Here is a 15,997-nt window from a genome sequence, read left to right as displayed (position 1 = left end):
GCAACAACTGCAGGCCTCGCTGACAAACATCTTTCAAGCAGTAAAAATCGACCCAAGACAATTCACACAGGGGCAAGCAGACAGAGTCAGAGACAGAGCCATCAGGACTGCTGGTAAAAAACACCGCTGGCAGTCCAAGAAGCAGGTTCGAGGAGAGGTATTTGAAGAGAGAGAGATGGAGAGGTTTACGTAGGGGGACATTTCAGAGTGTTGGGGTGCAGTAACATAGGGCTGATGTCAATCGAGTGATTCAGTCAGGGGTTCACCTCAGCGGTCTAAATTCAGTTGGTTAAATCTGGGATAAAAAGCTGGTCTCAATAATGATCAAACTACCAGATTTTTAGAAAGCCCACCTGAGGGATTAAATCCCTTTGGGAAAGCCGTCCTTCCCAGCTCTGGTCCACTTCAGACTGCAGACCCACGGCAATGTGGTTGACCCTAAACCTCCCTCTCAAATGGTCGATTAACCCATTCACTCATGTCCAGGTCGGCAGCTCTCCGCCGCCTTCTCAAGGGCAATTAGAGACAGGCTCAGCCAGCGGCCCACACCTGGTGAATGGATGAGGAAAAGGCCAGAATTACAGGCCATGGTTTTCGGGGAGGATTGTGGGACTGGAGGAGATTACACAGAGAGGGAAGGTGTACGGCCATTGGGAGATTTGAAAACGTGGATAAGAATTGTATAATGCACGTGGTGCTGGACCAGGGGGCGGTGTATGCCAGAGAGTACAAGGGTAATGAGTGAACAGGAAATTGGTGGGAGTTAGGACACATACAGCAGAGTTTAGGGTGATTGGTGAAAGGGAAACTTCTCTCTATCTCTCCCTCTCGTGCTGTGACTCTATCTTACCCTCTCTGCCTTCTCCCTTATCCCCTCTATTTCTGTATTTTTCTCTGTCTCTCACTCTCTCTGTCTTGCCCTCTCTCTGTATCTTTCTGTCTCACGCTCTGTTTCTCTCACCCTCTTTGTCGCTGTCTCTCCCTCGCTCTACCTTTTTCTCTGTCTCTCCCTCTCTCTCCATCTCTGCCTCTCTCGCTCTGCCTCCTGCTCTCTCTCGCTCTGTCTCTCCCTCTTTCTCTGTCTCTCGATCTCTGTCTCTCTCTCTCTCTTTTTCTGTCTCTCCCCCTCTCTCTCTATCTCTGTATCTGTTCCTCTTTGGGGGATAGTGTACATCATTCTTTCTTTCTTGATTGGGCGGCACGGTAGCACAGCGGTTAGCACTGTGGTTTCACAGCTCCAGGGTCCCGGGTTCGATTCCCGGCTTGGGTCACTGTCTGTGCGGAGTCTGCACATCCTCCCCGTGTCTGCGTGGGTTTCCTCCGGGTGCTCCGGTTTCCTCCCACAAGTCCTGAAAGATGTGCTGTTAGGTGAATTGGACATTCTGAATTCGCCCTCAGTGTACCCGAACAGGTGCCGGAATGTGGCGACTAGGGGCTTTTCACAGTAACTTCATTGCAGTGTTAATGTAAGCCTACTTGTGACAATAATAAAGATTATTATTATAATTATGATTGAAGATTGGAGTAAGTGAACCCTCAGGAACGGAACGCAAGCTGCACCAGAGACACAACATTGCTGCTGAGCTGATTAAACATAAGAACACAGCGGAAGGGCATCCTTCGGAAACACTCTGTGGCTTTGATTAGAAGCATGGGTTTGTCAACAGTGTTGTGTCCGCACTGAAAATGAAAAAATGAAATGAAAATCGCTTATTGTCACGAGTAGGCTTCAAATGAAGTTACTGTGAAAAGCCCCTAGTCGCCACATTCCGGCGCCTGTTCAGGGAGGCTGGTAAGGGAATTGAACCGTGCTGCTGGCCTGCCTTGGTCTGCTTTCAAAGCCAGCGATTTAGCCCTGTGCTAAACCAGCCCCATGTGTGTGAAACAAGGCCTTTCTTCCTTTTGAGAGGAAGATTGTCCCGGTGTCTGTATCTGAATCCCATGATGAGGATCTTTATCAGATTGTTCAGCCATTCTCTGACCAGATGCACCGATCAATCAACCTAGCCAATTATCTCCTTCTCCTGGGCTAACATTCCCCTCACAATCGCAGAATCAACGACATTTACTGCACAGAGGGAGAGCACTGTGCCTGTGCTGGCTGAGAGGCAGGTATCCAGCAGAATCCCGCTTTCCAGCACTTGGTCCCTATCCCTGTGGGGCATATCCCAATACTTTTTAAACCTGACCAGGATTTCTGTCCCCAGCACCCTCTCAGGCAGCGAGAGCTATAAACTGGCTCAAGATTTCTCCTCCATTCCCCTCTAACCCCTCTCCTAATTAATTTCAATCTGTGCCGCTAGTTAATGACGTCGCGGCTATCCACATTCTCCAGACCCCTCATAATTTTATCCACCTCATTTCAACCCACCCCCCCCCCCCACTGTTCAAGAGGCCTATTCAGCAACCTTTCCTCACGTCTCAACTTTGCCATTTCTGGGAAAGTCCTGCTAAACCCATTCTTTTGCGTGATCACGTCCTTCCTGTAATCAACGCTATCAAAGATAGATTTGAGATTAACTGCTCATTCATCGCATTGCTGTCTGGGGAGGGGTCTCGCTGCCCACTATCAGCTAATCATTTAGCTACGTAACAGAAGTGACCTGTTTCCCATGATCCAATCTAATTCTTCCAGCTGGAAGCTGTTCTGTCAGGGAGAATACTTCTAACAATCGTGCAGGGATCCCCATATGTCAATGAAATATTTTGGGATCGTTGTGAGAGATTTTCCTCCTCAGTGACGATGGGTAATTTTCCACATGCTGACACCCTCCAATCCCGGTTCACCCACCACCACTCAACTCTCCAGGTTACACAGCTCACGTCTGTTCCTTAAAATTACACCTGTGTGACGCCATGAACGAACACTATTCTGGGTGGTATACTGAAATAAACTGCCCTCAAACTCCAAACAAAAGTGAGAGAGAATGTTGCCAAACACTCCCGTACTCTCTGACCTACATTGTCTTCGGTTCTGATGAAATTTCAAATTTCAAATTCTTATTAAAAATTCAAATCCATAGAGTCCCTAAAGTGCAGAAGGTTGGTGGAATTGCGGATAGCGATGAGGGCTGTCAGAGGATACAGCAGGATTTAGATTGTTTGGAGACTTGGGCGGAGAGATGGCAGGTGGAATTTAATCCGGACAAATGTGAGGTAATGCATTTTGGAAGGTCTAATGCAGGTAGGGAATATACAGTGAATGGTAGAACCCTCAAGAGTATTGAAAGTCAGAGTGATCTAGGTGTACAGGTCCACAGGTCATTGAAAGGAGCAACACAGGTGGAGAAGATAGTCAAGAAGGCATATGGCATGCTTGCCTTCATTGGCCGGGGCATTGAGTATAAGAATTGGCAAGTCATGTTGCAGCTGTATAGAATCTTAGTTAGGCCACACTTGGAGTATAGTGTTCAATTCTGGTCGCCACACTACCAGAAGGATGTGGAGGTTTTAGAGAGGGTGCAGAAGAGATTTACCAGAATGTTGCCTGGTATGGAGGGCATTAGCTATGAGGAGCGGTTGAATAAACTCGGTTTGTTCTCACTGGAACGAAGGAGGTTGAGGGGCGACCTGATAGAGGTCTACAAAATTATGAGGGGCATAGACAGAGTGGATAGTCAGAGGCTTTTCCCCGGGGTAGAGGGGTCAATTACTAGGGGGCATAGGTTTAAGGTGAGAGGGGCAAGGTTTAGAGTAGATGCACGAGGCAAGTTTTTTACGCAGAGGGTAGTGGGTGCCTGGAACTCGCTACCGGAGGAGGTGGTGGAAGCAGGGACGATAGTGACATTTAAGGGGCATCTTGACAAATACATGAATAGGATGGGAATAGAGGGATACGGACCCAGGAAGTGTAGAAGATTGTAGTTTAGTCGGGCAGCATGGTCGGCACGGGCTTGGAGGGCCGAAGGGCCTGTTCCTGTGCAGTACATTTCTTTGTTCTTTGTTCTTTGAGGCCATTCGGCCCATTGATTCTGCACTGACCCTCTAAGAATGCCCCGTCCCGAGGCCCAGGGTCCCACACTATCCCCGTAACCCCATAACCCCATCTAGCCTGCACATCTTTGGACACTAACGGACAATTTATCACGGCCAATCCACCTAACCCGCACATCTTTGGACTGTGGGAGGAAACCGGAGCACCCGGAGGAAACCCACGCAGACACGGGGAGAACGTGCAGACTCCGCACAGACAGTGACCCAAGCCGGAATCGAACCTGGGACCCTGGTGCTGTGAGGTAGCAGTGCTAACCACTGTGCTACCGTGCCGCCCTCCATGGCCTTTCTCCATCCCGATCACTACAGTCATCTGCAGCCCTGCAAGCCTCTGAGATACCTGCACTCCTCCAATTGTGGCCTCTTTGAGATTCCCAATTTTCATCACCCCCCGATTGGCGGTTATGTCTTCAGCTGCCTGAGCCTCAACCTGTGGAATTCCATTCTCAAACCTTTCCATCTCTCTCTCTTCAAACCTCTCTCTCTCCCTCTCTCTCACCCTTACAGAAGGTGCCCCCTTTACCTCTTCCATGCTGAACATCTCAGGCCCAAAACACTCATTCCAGGTTAAGCAGCGTTTCACTTGCACCTCTTCCAATTTGGTCGATTGCATTCGCTGCTCCCAATGTGGTCCCCTCTATATCGAAGAGACCAAACGCAGACTGGGTGATCACTTTGCTGAGCACCTTCGGTCTGTGCGCATTCAGGACCCTGACCTTCCCGCTGCTTGCTATTTTAACACAAGACCCTGCTCCCAGGCCCACATGTCTGTCCTTGGCCTGCTGCAGCGTTCCAGTGAAGCTCAACGCAAACTGGAGGAACAACATCTCATCTTCCAGTTAGGCACGCGACAGCCTTCCGGTCTCAACATCGAATTCAACAACTTCAGATGATTAGCTCGACCCATTTGTTTTCATTTCATTTCAGTTTAACTGTCTTTTACCATTTCTTTCTCTCTTGTCTTCCTTCATATATATTTAACCCCCCATCTTACCACCTTTCCTTACCCTTTGCTTCCCCCTCCCCTCCCCCCCCCCCCCCCCCCCCCACATCTACAGTTCACCCTCTGATGTTAGTTTCTCTGCTGTTTGGCCTTTCACACCTGTTGTTCTCTCTGGGGACTGCCACTCGCTCTCTTTCCCCAGGGTTACTGTGGCCACTCGCTCTCTTTCCCCTGGGTTTCTGTGGCCATTCGCTCTCTTTCCCCTGGGTTACTGTGGCCGTTAGCACCCGGTTTCCCTGGGTTTCTGACTCATCTTTCATTCTCACTCCACAGGATAAATATTTCCCACTTTCTCTGTCTTTAGTTATGACAAAGGGTCATCTGGACTCGAAACGTTCGCTCTTTTCTCTCCCTACAGATGCTGCCAGACCTGCTGAGATTTTCCAGCATTTTCTCTTTGGTCTCTCTCCCTAAACCTCTCCCAATCTCTCTCTCTTCAAACCTCTCCATCTCTATCTCCCTAAACCTTTCCGTCTCTCTCTCTCACTAACCTCTCTGTCTCTCTTTCTCCACAAACCTCTCCGTCTCTCTCTCTCCCTAATCTCTCCATCTCTCTTTCTCCACAAACCTCTCCGTCTCTCTCTCTCCCTAATCTCTCCATCTCTCTTTCTCCACAAACCTCTCCGTCTCTCTCTCCCTAACCTCTCCATCTCTCTTTCTCCTCAAACCTCTCCGTCTCTCTTTCTCCTCAAACCTCTCCGTCTCTCTTTCTCCTCAAACCTCTCCGTCTCTCTCTCTCCCTAACCTCTCCGTCTCTCTTTCTCCTCAAACCTCTCCGTCTCTCTCTCTCCCTAACCTCTCCGTCTCTCTTTCTCCTCAAACCTCTCCATCTCTCTCTCTCCCTAACCTCTCCATCTCTCTTTCTCCACAAACCTCTCCGTCTCTCTTTCTCCTCAAACCTCTCCGTCTCTCTCTCTCCCTAACCTCTCCGTCTCTCTTTCTCCTCCAACCTCTCCGTCTCTCTCTCTCCCTAACCTCTCCATCTCTTTCTCCCTAAATCTCCCCATCTCTCCCGCTCCCTAAACCTCTCTGTCTCTCTCTTCCTGAACCTCACTTCTCTCTCATCCCAAACCTTTCAGCCACTCCCTCCCCAAGCCTCTCCGTCTCCCTCTCTCTCTCTCCAAGCCTCTCCGTCTTTCTCTCTCTCCCTAAATCTCTCTCTCCCCAAACCTCTCTGTATCTCTCTCTTTCCCTCAACATCTCCGTCTCTTTCTCCCATTACCTCTCTGCCTCTCTCTCTCCCTATACCTCTCCGCCTCCCTCTCTCCCTATACCTCCCCGCCTCTCTCTCTCCCTACACCTCTCTGCCTCTCTCTCTCCCTATACCTCCCCGCCTCTCTCTCTCCCTACACCTCTCTGCCTCTCTCCCTCCCTATACCTCTCCGCCTCCCTCTCTCCCTATACCTCTCCCCCTATCCCTCTCCGCCTCTCTCTCTCCCTATACCTCTCCGCCTCCCTCTCTCCCTATACCTCTCCGCCTCCCTCTCTCCCTTTACCTCTCCTCCTCTCTCCCTCCCTATACCTCTCTGCCTCTCTCTCTCCCTATACCTCTCCGCTTCTCTCCCTCCCTATACCTCTCCGCCTCCCTCTCTCCCTATACCTCTCCGCCTCTCTCCCTCCCTATACCTCTCCGCCTCCCTCTCTCCCTATACCTCTCCCCCTATCCCTCTCCGCCTCTCTCTCTCCCTACACCTCTCCGCCTCCCTCTCTCCCTATACCTCTCTGCCTCCCTCTCTCCCTATACCTCTCTGCATCTCTCTCTCCCTGTACCTCTCCGCCTCCCTCTCTCCCTATACTTCTCTGTCTGTCTCTTTTAAAGAACAAACAGAACAAAGAACAATACGGCACAGGAACAGGCCCTTCCGCCCCCCAAGCCTGTGCCAATCCCGTGTCCTACCCAGACCAACCGCCTGTATCCTTCGATACCCCGTCTGTTCATGTGCCTATCCAGATAAGTCTTAAAGGTCGCTAACGTATCTGCCTCGACCACCTCACTTGGCCGTGCATTCCAGGCCACCACCACCCTCTGTGTAAAAAACTTCCCCCGCACATCTCCACTGAACCTTTCCCCCCTCACCTTGAACCTGTGCCCCCTTGAAATTGTCATTTCCGCCCTGGGGGAAAAGCCTCCAACTGTTCACCCTATCTATACCCCTAATAATTTTATAAACTTCTATCAGGTCGCCCCTCAGCCTCCGTCTCTCTAGGGAGAACAATCCCAGTTTATTCAATCTCTTCTCATAACAATTACCCTCCACACCAGGCAACATCCTGGTGAACCTTTTCTGGACTCTCTCCAAAGCCTCCACGTCCTTCTGGTAGTGCGGTGACCAGAATTGGACCCAGTATTCCAAATGTGGCCTAACCAACGTTCTATGTGACTGCAACATAACCTTCGAGCTTTTCTACTCGATACCCCGTCCTATGAAGGCAAGCATGCCGTATGCTTTCTTTACCACCATTTCCACCTGTGCTGCCACTTTTAAGGATCTGTGCACCTGCACCCCCAGATCTCTCTGTGTCTCTGCTCCTGATGGTTCTGCCATTTATTTTATAGCTCCCGCCTGAATTGGATCTCCCAAAATGCATCATCTCGCATGTGTCCGGGTTAAATTCCATCTACCATTTCTCTGCCGGATTTTGCAGCCTATCTATATCCTGTTGTATTCTCTGACAATCTTCATCACTATCCGCAACTCCTGCAATCTTAGTATCATCCGCAAACTTGCTAATCAGACCCGCTACGTTTTCCTCCAAGTCATTTAGATATATTACAAAGAGCAGAGGTCCCAGTACTGATCCCTGCGGAACACCACTAGTTACAGACCTCCATTCGAAAAAACACCCTTCCACTGCTACCCTCTGTCTTCTGTGGCCAAACCAGGTCTGGATCCATCCAGCTAGTTCACCCCTGACCCCATGTGAGCTACTCTTTTGCAGCAGCCCGCCATGAGGGACCTTATCAAATGCTTTACTAAAGTCCATGTAGACAACATCCTCAGCCCTTCCTTCGTCAATCATTTTTGTCACCTCCTCAAAAAACTCAATTAAATTAGTGAGACATGACCTCCGTCGTACAAAAACCACGCTCTCTGTTGCTAATCAGACTCACTTCCAAATGGGATTAGATCCTGGGCGGGATTCTCCCAAAATGAGACTCTGTCCCCAGGCCAGCGTAAAAATGGTCGTGTTTTACTCCCGGAATTCTTGGAAAAAGTTGAAGGAATTCAATGACCTGCATGGAGCTGGCAGGGACCCGGAGTGAACCTCGCAGCTTCAGCTGCGGATACGGGCCCCTGCACCTCCAGTTCGGTGACCACGCATGCGTACGGTGCCGACCCCAGCGGCCACGCCGTGCTCCATGGCGGACTCGGACCGCGGAGCCAGACCGGAAAAAGAGACCCCCCGATTGGCCGCACGCCCGAGCCTCAACCCCCACACATTTAATCAGCGGCCGCCTATAAGGGCCCCCCTGGTCTCCGATCCGCCCGCCCCCGACCAGGGCGGCCGCGGACCGAGTCCGCAGCCGCCACGGCAGCATCCTGACCGGCAATAGGTACCTGGTTCCACGCCGTCGGGAACTCGGCCGGTCGGGAGCGGAGGATTGCTGGGCGGGCCTTTGGCAATGGCCCCCCGGCGGCGCGGCGTACTCCTCGGTCATGACGATTTTCGGGGCCTGGAGAATTGCCGAGCCGACGCCGGGCCTGATTGCAGCGTGAATGTGGATTCTCCACCCCCGCGCCAGCTGCGATTACAACACAGGGCTGCAGGGAATCCAACCCCCATCTCTGAGAACCTTTTCCAACAATTTACTTTCACTGACGTCAAGCTACTGGTCTATAATTAACCGGGTTATCTTTGCAACCCTTCTTAAATAACGGTACAACATTGGCTACCCTCCAATCTTCTGGGATCTCACCCGTGGCCAACGAGGACACAAAAATTTCTGTTCGAGGCCCAGCGCTTTCACCTCTTGTCTCCCTCAGTAATCTGGGATAGATGCCATCTGGCCCTGGGGATTTGTCTACCTTAATGCTTTTTAACACACCTAACACTTCCTCCCTCATAATAACGACCTGTTCTAAAGTGTTTACTCATCCCTCTGAGACACCACCAATCAACGTGCCTCTCTCCTTTGTGAATACCGATACAAAATATTTGTTAACGACCTCACCTACTTCCTCTGGTTCTACACATAATTTCCCTCCTTTGTCCTTGAGTGGGCCATCTCTTTCCCTAGCTACCCTCTTGTTCCTAATATACGTATAAAATGCCTTGGGATTAATCCTGTCTGGCAAGGACATTAAATGCACAATACTATTTAAATGGAGATTGCAGAACTCTGAGGTGCAGAGGGACCTGGGTGTCCGGGTACATGAATTAGGAAACGTAAATATGCAGATACAGCACGTGATTGGGAAGCTAACTGGAATGTTGCTGTTTATTGCAAGGGAAATGGAATTTAAAAGTAGGAATGTTTTGCTGAAGTTGGTGAGACCACATCTGGAATCCTATGTACAGTTTGGCCTTCTTATTTAATAAAGGACAATTTCATTGAAAACTGTGCAGAGAAGGATTGGATTGGATTTGTTTATTGTCACGTGTACCGAGGTACAGTGAAAAGTATTTTTCTGTGACCAGCTCAACAGATCATTAAGTACATGGGAAGAAAAGAAAATACATAATAGGGCAACACAGGGCAACATAATAGGTTCATTTGACGGATAACTGGGAATAAAGGATTTGCCTTACGGGAAAGATTGAACAGGTTGGGGATGCATCCATGGCGGTTTAGAAGATTGAGAGGTCATTAGGGGTTGGTTTAGCACAGTGGGCTAAACAGCTGGCTTGTAATGCAGAACAATGCCAGCAGCACGGGTTCAATTCCCGTACCCGCCTCCCCGAACAGGCGCCGGAATGTGGCGACTAGGGGCTTTTCACAGTAACTTCATTTGAAGCCTACTTGTGACAATAAGCGATTATTATTATTTTATAGAACATGTCGAATCCTGAGGGAATTTGATGAAGTGAACGCTGGGAACAGACTAGAACTAATGTGGCAGAGTTTAAAAATCATATTTAAAATGAGATGAGCAGAATTCTTTTCTGGCGTGCACTGGCACCGAACTTCACCAACCACATTCCTTATTTGTGCCACAGTCAGAACGTCAATTTGGCGCCAGTCTGTTAATGTGGAGGAGGTGGGGAGGTGGGACTGAGGGATACAGGGGGGGGGGTGGGGAGGTGGGACTGAGGGATACAGCAGGAGGGGGGTGGGGAGGTGAGATTGAGGGATTTGGGGAGGAGGTGGGTGGGTGGGATTGAGCGATATGGGGAGGAGGTGGGTCGGTGGGATTGAGCGATACGAGGAGGAGGTGGGTCGGTGGGATTGAAGGATACGGGGAGGAGGTGGGTCGGTGGGATTGAAGGATACGGGGAGGAGGTGGGTCTGTGGGATTGAAGGATACGGGGAGAAGGTGAGTCTGTGGGATTGAGCGATACGGGGAGGAGGTGGGTCGGTGGGATTGAAGGATATGGGGAGAAGGTGGGTCTGTGGGATTGAGCGATACGGGGAGGAGGTGGGTCGGTGGGATTGAAGGATATGGGGAGGAGGTGGGTCGGTGGGATTGAAGGATACGGGGAGGAGGTGGATCGGTGGGATTGAGCGATACGGGGAGGAGGTTGATCGGTGGGATTGAAGGATACGGGGAGGAGGTGGATCGGTGGGATTGAAGAATATGGGGAGGAGGTGGGTCGGTGGGATTGAGCGATACGGGGAGGAGGTGGGTCGGTGGGATTGAAGGATACGGGGAGGAGGTGGATCGGTGGGATTGAAGGATACGGGGAGGAGGTGGGTAGGTGGGATTGAGGGATATGGAGGGGGGTGGGTTGATGGGATTGAAGGATACGGGGAGGAGGTGGGTAGGTGGGATGTGGGGAGGAGGTGGGTCGGTAGGATTGAGGGATATGGAGGGGGGTGGGTCGGTGTGATTGAGCGATACGGGGAGGAGGTGGGTCGGTGGGATTGAAGGATACGGGGAGGAGGTGGGTAGGTTGCATTGAGGGCTGTGGGGAGGAGGTGGATGGATGGGATTGAGCGATACGGTGAGGAGGTAGGTAGGTGGGATTGAGGGATGTGAGCAGGGGGTGGGTGGGTAGGATTGTGGGACATGGGGAGGAGGTGGGTAGGTGTCATTGAGGGATGTGGGGACGAGGTGGGTAGGTGGGATTGAGGGATGTGGGGACGAGGTGGGTATGTGGGATTGAGGGATATGGAGAGGGGGTGGATAGATGGGACTGAGCGATATGGGGAGGAGGTGGGTTGGTGGGATTGAGGAATATAGGGACGAGGTGGGTAGGTCGGATTCATGGAGGTGAGAAGAGAAACATGGGGATTAGGAGCAGGAGTCGGCAATTTAGCCCCTCGAGCCTGCTCCACCATCCTATTAGATCATGGCTGATCTCTTCCTGGTCTCAAACCCACCTCCCCACCTGTTCCCCATATCCCTTCAACCCATTTTTTATCAGAAATATATCTGTCTCCCTCTTGAAACCATTTAATGATTCAGATTCCACCGCACCATGGGGCAGCGAGTTCCACAAATTCACCACCCTCTGCGAGAAGTAGTTCCTCCTTGTCTCAGTTCTAAATCTACCGCCTCCCACCCTATATCCGTGACCTCTCGTTCTAGATTGCCCCACAAGGGGGAACATTTGGTCCATATTTACTTTATCAATTCCTTTAGTATTTTATACACCTCGATCAGATCCCCTCTCATCCTTCTAAACTCCAGCGAGTATAAACCCCAAACTGTTTAATCTCTCCTCGTACATCAACTCTTTCCCGGAATCAATCTGGTGACCCTCCTCTGAACTCCCTCCAATGCCACCACATCCTTCCTCAAATAAGGAGACCAAAACTGGACCCGATACTCCAGATGTGGTCTCACCCACACCCTATACAATTACAACAACACTTCTCTACTTTTATACTCCCGTCCTTTAGCAACAAACACTAACATTCCATTTGCCTTTCTTGTTACATTCTATACCTGCAAACAGAAATTAGAGATGTGGTGAAGAGTGTGACAGTTTGAGGAGAGATTTTAGAATAATAATCTTTATTGTCACAAGTAGGCTTACATTGACACTGTAATGAAGTTACTGTGAAAAGTCCCTAGTTGCCACATTCTGGCGCCTGTTCGGGTACACAGAGGGAGAATTCAGAATGTCCAATTTACCAAACAGCACGTCTTTCGGGGCTTGTGGGAGGAAACCTGAGCACCCGGAGGAAACCCACGCAGACACGGGGAGAACGTGCAGACTCCGCACGGACAGTGACCCAAGCCGGGAATCGAACCTGGGACCCTGGATCTGTGAGTGGTGAGGGGTGGAGTTCACCAGTTAGAATTGGAGATGATGTGACATCAGCCTGACATTGGTGGTGGGAAAAATGCCGGAGACAATTATTAAGGCTGTAATAACTGAGCATTTGGAAAGTGGGGACCGAATCGCTCCCAGTCAGCAGGGATTCAGTAAAGGGAATTATGCTTGACAAATCTTCTGGAATTTTTTGAGGATGTGACCAGCAGAGTGGCCAGGGGTGAACCAGTGGATGTTGTGTATCTGGACTTTCAAAAGGCTTTTAACAAGGTCCCACACAAGAGATTAGTGAGCAAAATTAAAGCTCATGGTATTGGGGGGAATGTATTGACGTGGACAGAGAACTGGTTGGCAGACAGGAAGCAGAGATTGGGAATACACGGGTCCTTTTCAGAGTGGCAGGCAGTGACCAGTGGGGTACCGCGGGGTTCAGTGCTGGGACCCCAGCTATTCACAATACACATTAATCATAGAATCATAGAATTTACAGTGCAGAAGGAGGCCATTCGGCCCATCGAGTCTGCACCAGCCCTTGGAAAGAGCACCCTACCTAAACCCATACCTCCACCCTATCCCCGTAACCCCAACTAACGTTTTTTGGACACTGAGGGCAATTTATCACAGCCAATCCACCTAACCTGCACATCTTTGGACTGTGGGAGGAAACCGGAGCACCCGGAGGAAACCCACGCAGACACAGGGAGGACGTGCAGACTCCGCACAGACAGTGACCCAGCAGGGAATCGAACCTGGGACCCTTGCGCTGTGAAGCAACTGTGCTAACCACTGTGCTATCGTGCTGCCTTAATGATTTGGACGAAGGAATTGCAATATCTCCAAATTTGCAGACGACACTAAGCTGGGTGGCAGTGTGCGCTGTGAGGAGGATGCAGAGAGGCTGCAGGGTGACTGGGCAGGCTGGCTGAGTGGGCAAACACTTGGCCAATGCAATATAATGTGGGTAAATGTGAGGTTATCCACTTTGGTGGGTAAAACAGGAGGGCAGATTCTCTGAATGGGGGCAGTTCAGGAAAAGGGGAAGTGTAACGAGACCTGGTGTGAAGGTGGAACAGTCGCTGAAGGTTGGCGTGCGGGTACAGCAGGCGGCGAGGAAAGCTAATGGCACACTGGCCTTCACAGCGAGAGGATCGGAGTATCGGGGTAGGGATGTCTTGTTGCAGTGAGACAGGGCCTTGGTGAGGCCACACCTTGAGCATTGTGGCAGTCCTGGTCTCCTAGTTTGAGGAAGGACATTCTTGCTGTTGAGGGTGTCCAGCGAAGGTTCACCAGACTAATTCCCGGGATGGCAGGACTGACATATGGGGAAAGACTGGATGGACTGGGCTTGCACTGACTGGAGTTTAGAAGAATGAGAGGGGATCTCATAGAAACATCTAAAATCCTGATGGGACTGGGCAGGCTGGATGCGGGAAGAATGTTCCCGATGTCGGGGATGTCGAGAACGAGGGGTCACAGCCTGAGAATAAGGGGTCAGCCATTCAGGACGGGGATGAGGAGGAACTTCTCTCAGAGAGGTGTGAAGTTGTGAATTCTCTCCCACAGAAAGCTGCTGGGGCCGGTTCGCTGGATATATTCCAGAGGCAGCTGGGCGTGGGCCCTTGCGGCTAAACGGGATCCAGGGGTACGGAGAGGAAGCGGGAGTGGGGTACTGAATTTGCATTATCGGCTATGATCATATTGAATGGGGGAACAGGCTCGAAGGGCCGAATGGTCTAATCCTGCTCCTATTTTCTATGGTTCTGTGATTTGTCTGTGTTTGAACCGGGTGAAGATTCAGGAGGGGGAGAGGGTTTACAAATTAGAATGGATAAGACACTGATGTTCTAACAAGGCCTGATAAGAGGAGCAATTGAGGGAGTTAAATTAAGAAGGAGGCTTGGAGTGTTGAGGTGAGAATGTGATTCCTATCAGACAGTTGATTGCCTCGATTGTGGAATTCCAGTTCTCACTTGCTGTGGGCAGTGATAGCCTCACGTAGCACCATCAGTCCGCCTGGTTAGAGTGGATAGTGTGTGAATGCTGGGCCCCCAGGCACTTTCTCTCTGATTACACACAGACCCTTCCAGCATCTATAAAAAGGCACTGGGTTATTTCTGTGCAGACTGAAATGAAAATGATAGTGTTTTCCTCCGAGCTGGAATCTCAATGAGGCTCCTCGATTTATTGAAGTGAGAGACTGAGTACCGTGAGACAGGTTGTCCATTTGATCTGCGATAAACCACCCTCCGAGCTGGTCCAGACATTATTACTGCAGTGAGAGGCAGCACGGTTTTGTGAAGGGGAGGTCGTGTCTCACTAACTTGATAGAGTTTTTCGAGGAGGTCACTAAGATGATTGATGCAGGTAGGGCAGTAGATGTTGTCGATACGGACTTCAGTAAGGCCTTTGACAAGGTCCCTCATGGTAGACTAGTACAAAAGGTGAAGTCACACGGGATCAGGGGTGAACTGGCAAGGTGGATACAGAACTGGCTAGGCCATAGAAGGCAGAGGGTAGCAATGGAGGGATGCTTTTCTAATTGGAGGGCTGTGACCAGTGGTGTTCCACAGGGATCAGTGCTGGGACCTTTGCTGTTTGTAGTATATATAAATGATTTGGAGGAAAATGTAACTGGTCTGATTAGTAAGTTTGCAGATGACACAAAGGTTGGTGGAATTGCGGATAGCGCTGAGGACTGTCTGAGGATACAGCAGGATTTAGATTGTCTGGAGACTTGGGCGGAGAGATGGCAGATGGAGTTTAATCCGGACAAATGTGAGGTAATGCATTTTGGAAGGTCTAATGCAGATAGGGAATATACAGTGAATGGTAGAACCCTCAAGAGTATTGAAAGTCAAAGAGATCTAGGATTACAGGTCCACAGGTCATTGAAAGGGGCAACACAGGTGGAGAAGGTAGTCAAGAAGGCATACGGCATGCTTGCCTTCATTGGCTGGGGCATTGAGTATAAGAATTGGCAAGTCATGTTGCAGCTGTATAGAACCTTAGTTAGGCCACACTTGGAGTATAGTGTTCAATTCTGGTTGCCACACTACCAGAAGGATGTGGAGGTTTTAGAGAGGGTGCAAAAGAGATTTACCAGAATGTTGCCTGGTATGGAGGGCATTAGCTATGAGGAGCGATTGAATAAACTCTGTTTGTTCTCACTGGAACGAAGGAGGTTGAGGGGCGACCTGATAGAGGTATACAAAATTATGAGGGGCATAGACAGAGTGGATAGTCAGAGGCTTTTCCCCAGGGTAGAGGGGTCAATTACTAGGGGGCATAGGTTTAAGGTGAGAGGGGCAAGGTTTAGAGTAGATGTACGAGGCAAGTTTTTTACGTAGAGGGTAGTGGGTGCCTGGAACTCGCTACCGGAGGAGGTAGTGGAAGCAGGGACGATAGGGACATTTAAGGGGCATCTTGACAAATATATGAATAGGATGGGAATAGAAGGATACGGACCCAGGAAGTGTAGAAGATTGTAGTTTAGTCGGGCAGCATGGTCGGCACGGGCTTGGAGGGCCGAAGGGCCTGTTCCTGTGCTGTACATTTCTTTGTTCTTTGTTCTTTGTTGAGAGCTCGCTGGGGTCCTGTTTAAATGTGGGTAAGGTCACA

General features: G+C 50.3%; 1 protein-coding gene across 10 annotated transcripts in view; it reads left to right on the top strand.

Annotated features, from left to right (window-relative positions):
• tns1b (tensin 1b) overlaps window positions 1-15,997 on the top strand; it is a 1,628,779-nt gene that overhangs the window by 1,302,103 nt on the left and 310,679 nt on the right. The gene's annotated exons all lie outside the window — the stretch shown is intronic.

Source organism: Scyliorhinus torazame, chromosome 2, assembly GCF_047496885.1.
Source record: "Scyliorhinus torazame isolate Kashiwa2021f chromosome 2, sScyTor2.1, whole genome shotgun sequence".
Classification (NCBI taxonomy): Eukaryota; Metazoa; Chordata; class Chondrichthyes; order Carcharhiniformes; family Scyliorhinidae; genus Scyliorhinus; species Scyliorhinus torazame.
The sequence above is the reverse complement of the archived record's forward strand: the minus strand, read 5'-3'. Positions and strand labels throughout refer to the sequence as shown.